Raw genomic sequence first — 7,678 nt, 5'->3', positions numbered from 1 at the left:
CATGCAAAGAAATATTTAAAAATAGAGGAAGGTAACATGAATTTGTCCATGAAAAATAACGATTGTACAGCGTGATTTTGTCTCCAGTTTTACGCAGAGTGTAACGCAAACAAAAAACAGTAACAAATTTTTATCCAAGATCTCGATGAGTCATACGAAGGTATAAATAGTTACTCATGGAAGGTCCTTCCATGAGTAACTATCAAATTAGCAAATTATCCTTGCTCGAACAAGAGAATGTCTAAAACTTTCGCCTCAGGACTCTGTATAACTAAAACATCAGTTTATCATTTATTACAATTGTAATTTAGAAATTTAAAATGATTTCATTCTGAATCCACTGTATAGAAATATCACCGCTAAATGTCGTTTTTCCTTTTTATTTACTTGTGCCTTAAGAAAACCTTAATCGCACACACAGAAGAAGCAAAAATCGGCACAGACAGTTAGTGTGTGGCTTTTCCATGTAACTTTGAGGTAGCTTTAAATACCCGTAAAACGGAGGACTAATGAAAAGAGGCGAGAAAATATATGAAAAGTTTCATGAAAAAAATTTAATTCCCTTACAGATAAATGTCCGAGTAATAAACTTGCGATTGTCATTACGAATTTTGCACACGAAATTGATTATAGTCTAGATCTATACAGCTATTTCGAGAAAGGTTGTCGGGAAAAGTGCACGCGACAATCCCGAAAGGTATTGTGGGCGGTTTTGAGTTAACTGTTCTTCAAAGAAATTTGAAAGAATTGCACGAGAGGCCATGGACGTATGTTTGCGAATGCTAAAGGAAAGCAACAATAGAAGATTCGACAGCTACAGGGTCAGGAACAGCGTGTTGATCATATCCCATATTTCCTTTCGGGATTGTTGCGTGCACATTTTTTCCGACAACCTTTCTCGAAATAGCTGTATATAAACAGCAAAAAGAACCAGTAACACGAGCAAGCACTCGATAAATAAGTCTTATTTTCATGTCTATAAAGGAAAAGCTTCATGGGGCGTTTACTGATGAATTTAAAAAGTCGTCGTAAAACATGGAACTTCGAATTCAAGAGTAAAGTTTGTTTTTCTTGCTGAAGACTGGGGTCAGGGATACCTTATAGAAAGGGAAATCATTTTTTGGAGGAGCCATGAAAGCTCCCATATAAACATGGCTGAGATCTTTCAGAGAAGTTGCAAATGGCCTTTAGCTTGAAATTTTTAGTCTTAATATTCCCTTCCCAATATGAAAAATGGCTTTAAGTGAGCTGTAGCGCTTGGATACACAAAGAAAGCAAACAAAAGGACTGATGTCCAAAAATATCCGCATTTACAGGGTGTCCCAAAAGTTCGTTCCTCTAATTTCATGTAGCCTGCGTAGCTAGCGGTATTGTGTAGTAGTCGAGTGAGATTTGGCGGCAGAGCCGTTGTAATATATTCGAGTGAGATTTGACGGCGGAGCCGCGAGAAATACCGCCTCGTCCCTACTCCCTTTTTTTGGAACACGGCTCCGCCGCCAAAACTTTAATCTCGCACCCACACAATACCGCCAGCTACGCAGGCTAATTTCATGAAAATAAATAATAATGTAGACATATTAAATTCTGCAAGCAGAATACAGTGAAACCTGTATTAAGCGGACACCGTATTAAGCGGACACCCTCTATTAAGCGGACAGTAGCCGAAGTCCCTCAATTTATTTCCCTTATTTACTTTAAATGAAACCTTTATTAAGCGGACACCTCTATTAAGCAGACGCGGACACCTAACAAGTACCTGAAATGGTCATTTCTATTGTTGCCAACCTGTATTAAACGGACACTTGTAATTAAATTCCACCACCCAACACGCCAGACACCGGAAATGCGAAAGATTGCCTCGAATTGCCACCCATAATTTTTTTTATTTTTACATTAAAAAACGTGACTTGACGAACTTATTTGATTAGTTTCACAGTACAGGACTGTTTTCTATTTCGTTTTGTTTGTATAGAGCTTGTTTCACTCATCTGATTTCTTCAAATTTGAGTTGCAATCCATGTTTATGGTACTAAGATCAATTGGTTCACTTTGATAAAGGAATTAATGCAAATGTCTATCGTCATAGTCTCTGGGAGTATTATAAACGCTTCCATTGTTCATTTGAATGGCATTTGACACCTCATATGACGTTATATATCGAAACCTGTATTAGGCGGACACCCTGTATTAAGCGGACGCTACAGCATTCCCCGAGGGTGTCCGCTTAATACAGGTTTCACTGTACTGCAATGCTGATCGTACTACGTGAAATTAACTCTGCAAGACATCAACACGACCCCGAAAGAACTCAAAAGAGAGCGGGATTGTGGGATTGTAGCCATAGACAGCTGTTTCGCCCTCTTTAATGTCTACATTATTATTTTTGCTAATCAGATCTTTATAGATTCTACGTTCTTCGGCATATTCGTTTGCGGTCCTTTGCAGTCCCTTGTGGTTAATGTTTGAACCCTTAGTACTGTGCATAAAGGAAAGTTACAAAAAAATGCTCTGACAGTGACCACACAGAAATCTCCCTTAGGGGACAGTTTAAGCTTGAGTCACACCTCCATTGCTCTGCCTTAGGGGTTTAATTTGAATTTTCCGACGTGTATCACCGTCACTTTTATAAGGAATTCCCCCCGGCGTACCGGGTTCGACTTTACAACCTCGTTCCGATGGCTTTCCCTCTGTGCTGCCTAAACGGCTTCAGCGACTTCATGATGATATTACTTACTTAGAACAGGGCTAATAAGAAAATATACATAAATAAACATTTCAAAATGGAATTTTCGGTTCAAAAGATTGGTAACGCAATTAATCCGTGCGCTGAATAAAAAGGAACGGTCAACCAGACCCAATACATTTGAAACCAAGTTGGCCGCCCGATCAGGGTGAGTTCTCGATCCCGACGATCTGAGTCTTACAGAAAAATAGCGGACTGTGAATATGCCAATAAGCTGATTGGGAAATATTTTTAAAAGGCAAGGGATCTTTAACTTTTCAGCGATGCTTTTTATAGCAGTTTTCGTATCCTAGCCGGAGTCTACAGCAGGGGTCTATGATTTAACATATATCTAGCCAGATTTTTGAAAACGTCTTTACCACTAAATAGATCTTTTCTGTCGAGCAGTTTTTCTTTCAGCCAAAAACCTCAAGCTGACCGATATAAAACCATAGCTTTTTTCTCTTTTCATCCTTTTTTCCCCTTCGCTCTTTCTTCTTCTCCTCTCTTTTCCTTCGCTGGAGTGATTTTCGAGCTTATTGGGCGCAGAAAACCTGCCTTTTGTCCCTCCTTTGGCCTTCGCTCTGTTCGTTTTTTTGTTTGTTTGTTTGTTTGTTTTATTTTGTTTTTTGTTTTTTAACAAAAAGGCTAGATATATTAAGTTATTATTATTTCCTAATTTTAAACTTTTAAATTAGGAAAAACCGTATAAACGTGAACGTGGTAATGAACATTCTCATAAAACAGCAACCAAAGTTTCTCTAGTTTGGAACCTTTTTATTCTGTGATGTAGTTGTGGAGTTATGTTTTTAAATCAACTTAGAAAATTTATCACCTAATAGCTCACTTCGGAAAAGAGTGATAACCTGGGACCCAAACTAAGCACGCGCTCATTTATGGGATTGTTTGGGGGTACACGTCGAGCAGCCACCTTGAATTATGACGAGACGTGCAAGTTGTTGTTTTTTTTTGTGCACAAATAACTTCAGGAACTTCCGGGTCCGCGCGTACTTACCTTTGTATGAGTTGCGTTCTCTTTCCGGTTGTTTTGGCTCAACTGCAAAGAAGCTATCTCTGAAGCTGTTTCACGGTGCATTCTTATGGTTTTCTCGAGATAAAATTGCCTCAGGCACATTTTCTTCCTCCAGCTTCACATTTTCATGTTCTTTGTCCTTTCAATTCCATCCTCCGTTTTGCTGTTTTTGAGCTGTTTTAACCCAGCATTCCACTTCGCGTTGTCGCGTCCCCCCCAAATAATCCCATAAATGAGCGCGCGCCTAGTTTGGGTCCCAAGCTATCACTCTTTTTAGAAGTGAGCTATTCTCAGCTTGCGCCTTACCCATAATACATCTTGGTTGCACCACCGACCAAACAAATTGCGTAACCTTTGTTAATTATATTTTCCCCAAGTATTACAGACGAAACAAGAGAAATTGAAGGCAATATAACGCAAAATGTTGGTGGGGGAGCAATTAATGCGAATTATGGGAAATGCGTAAGTTTTTTGTGGTTTTATAGCCCTTTGACCTTACATTTACTTTTAACATGAACAATGTCAATTTTTCTTTAAGGTCCTAAATTTCTTGATCTTGAAATCATGCTCTTTTGAAGGCATCAACCATCTGCTGCAAAGCGTCGAGAACTTCTTCTGTTGTCGGTTCGCCATCAAAGCATCTTTCTTTTAAACCAATTTGCTTGATCGCGGGAACATCATTTACTTTGAAACCTCCCTTTTTCAGGAAAAACCCCTGAAGGTCACAAACCTGGAAGTATTTCCCTTGTAGCATGTAATCTCTGATCTTGACCAGATCACGAGCGGTGCTTTTCAGGTCGCCAGTCGTGTACGTAATCACCTCAGCAATCAGCTGACCCACCTTGTTTGCAACAATACTATCTCGAATGTGCTGGAATTCGCCAATATCACGCGACACCCATTTCTCCAGAAAACCACTGCATTCGAAGCTCTTCTCCTCGCCACATTTTACACCTGTAATGATGCGCTTGTTCGGTTTTGGAGAAAGATCCACTGTATTGATGCCTGCTTGCATGATTGTGACAAGATTTCTGACTTCGTTTTCAATTACTTCTAGGCAAGGTGTGACTCCGTCAGGTTTCATCTTTTTACAAACCAAAAAACCAATTGAAGTTATTCCGTTGATGCGGCAAGCAAGTTTTTCCTCACCTCCTCCCGCTATTTCTTTGCAGAAACTGTTGTAATTGATGTTGGGTTTTGCCTTTTCAATCTTGTTATAAGCATTAGTGAAATCATCTGCATATGCCACTGACGAGAACACAGCGAAAGTTGTGGCCACCAAGGCAAAACAAACTTTGTACATTTCCATAGCTGCGAAAGGAAATGAAGTGGGGTATGACCAAAACTGAATATTTCTCCCTTATAGCTCCTTATATAAGCCATATAGGCATGTGCCGCTCCAAAGAGAATGCTTTTTGCGCTGCGTCGGTTTGGAAATGGGCATAGACTTTGCTTAATTTGGTCTGGAATGGTTTTCAATAGATCTACGGGGGTGTTTGAACCTTTTTTGTTATTTTAATTCCAAATGAATAAGAAAGAAAGAGAAATATGCAAATTCGAAATGGCCAAGTAAGAAAATTCAATTGTTTTTGATTGACTAGATTGTGAGAAGATGAGGTGAGCGTTGTCATCTGCTCGCGCTCTGGTGTGTGCAATTCATTCTTTGCACTAAAGAAGTAGTTCTCCGTCTCAATATAACTTGTAAAACTATTTTTACCTTATCTTTTAATACTTTTTAAAACTCTCTCTCTCGGGGTCAATAAAGACTTTTGATGAGGGCAAAAATTTTCTCGCGCAGAAGTTGGTGCGTACTGCTTCGAGGTTTTAGCGTGCGCTATGAAAATTAAATTCAAATTAACTGTCGCATTGAATTTGATCAGAAGCATATAACCCCTGATTTGATTTTAAAAAGAGCAAAAACAACAACAAATTGGTTGGAAAAATACTAAGGATATGGATTACAAAATCTACATGATTCAATGTAACCGTTGTAATTTACAATATATAGGTGAAACTAAGCGACGTCTCAAGGACAGATTTAACGAACACAGACGTGCAGTCGACAAAACTAACATTAAATCTAAACCCACTACTGTTTCTGAACACTTTCTTTCTTTTTACTTTTTACTGGCATGCAGTTAATCCCACTAGAGAAAATTCATTCTTCACGTGACTCAGTTCGTAAGGCCAGGGAGTCGCATTTGATAGATAAGGCCATGACTCTTGAACCTCATGGCCTAAACCGCCGTGACGGATTATTGTAATCCATATCCTTAGTATTTTTCCTTTCCAGTTTTTATGTTGTACGTTATTTCCGCCTCTCCCTTTTATTACGACATTCTCCATCTATATAATATTGTGATTGCTACATAAGTTCAGTAACATCTGTAAACCTGAAGAAGGCTGGTATGGCCAGCCGAAATATTGTTATAAAAAACAATACACGTTGTTTTAAATCAGCTTTGCTGTAGTCTTCGGACTTCTCGTTCTTGTCTATTTTCGGATAATAGAAGTGATTTATAAAAATGGTAGACGTGATAACGGGAAGAAATTTAAATTTATTAGCCCAGAATTTTGCGTGCCATTTGCCCAAACCGTAGATCAACCGGTTTGCCTATGTAAATTGTAAACAACCAATATTTTACCAGGTCGCATGACGGTTGATCAGTCAAGTTCATATTCGACTCTACAGTAAACAGAGGCGAATCACACTATCTGTATGAACCGTAAAATTTTAAAACTACATTCACTGCAATCTGCGCCCTGTGAATGCTGATGTAGAAACAAAAACGCTTTCCCTTTTTCGCTGTTTGGTACCAATTTATGGCAGTTTATCTTAATGTTGAAAACTCCAATTGCAGATATGCTTGGAATCCATAAACAGGAAAATTTATTACCGCATATACAATATCTCATCACTGCTGATCACTGTAGTTTCCCGGCGGTGTTACAGAGCTTATCATTGATTATCAGTAAAGTATATGTGAGTTTAACGTCCCTATTCGTTCTTTTCCAAGCCCTTTGTTGGTCGTGCCGAGCGAAAATAAAGTCTCCAAACCTCGCCTGCTCAGTTCTATTCTTGCCCTCTCCGCGCTTATATTGACTGACTAAATGCGTGAGAGCCTTTGTAGAACACGCAAATATGAATTTGCTCTCTGGTACAGAAATTTAGAGTCAGCCGTATACCAGTATGAGTAGTATTTTTAAAACTTTTAAACAAAATCTGTAAGAATTTTGTCTGTACAGAACAGAGGTGACCTCATGGAGAGGCTTAAAGGTAGTCTCACCAATTTCAGTTTTCAAACACTTGAAATATGTTTAGTAAACTTTCAAACGTTTAGTAAACCATCATACTATACTGTTTAACTTTGAACAGTGAAAGTACATATAACGGCTAAAAAAGCTTTAAAGCACTTTACTTTCTCTTGGTTGACCGCAGTAAGTGCGAAGCTCATCATGTATACAAGAAAACACGTTTCCTCAATTACTAACGATTTATAAATATTTACCTTGAGAAGATCATCAACGTGACAAACTCACTAGCCTGCGATCATGCCCTCTCCCTTTATCTCTGTAATCTGTTTTCGGGAAGAGGGCATGATACATTTCTTTCACAGATCACATGCAAAAAAGCCAGAATCTGGACTTTTTTCTGATTGGATAGGAAACAATACGGATGATTTGCGCTATTCCGATTGGCCAAATCGCCGCCATCCGTTAGTTGTTGTTGATTTCAGTCTGCATTTTTGCTTGCGTATAAATGAGCAGTGAATACACACGCGAGTTCGTTATGAAATTTCTGCCGGCTCAGTTTTCTTGAATTTGAAAAATGTCTAAATAGAAATTTCATCCATTGAAATATTTTCCATTTCATCGTTTACTAAAAATTGCAGTCAAAAATTCACCGATCATTTGAATGCAAT

This window comes from Porites lutea, chromosome 2, assembly GCF_958299795.1.
Source record: "Porites lutea chromosome 2, jaPorLute2.1, whole genome shotgun sequence".
Lineage (NCBI taxonomy): Eukaryota > Metazoa > Cnidaria > Anthozoa > Scleractinia > Poritidae > Porites > Porites lutea.
Note: the sequence above shows the minus strand (reverse complement) of the source record.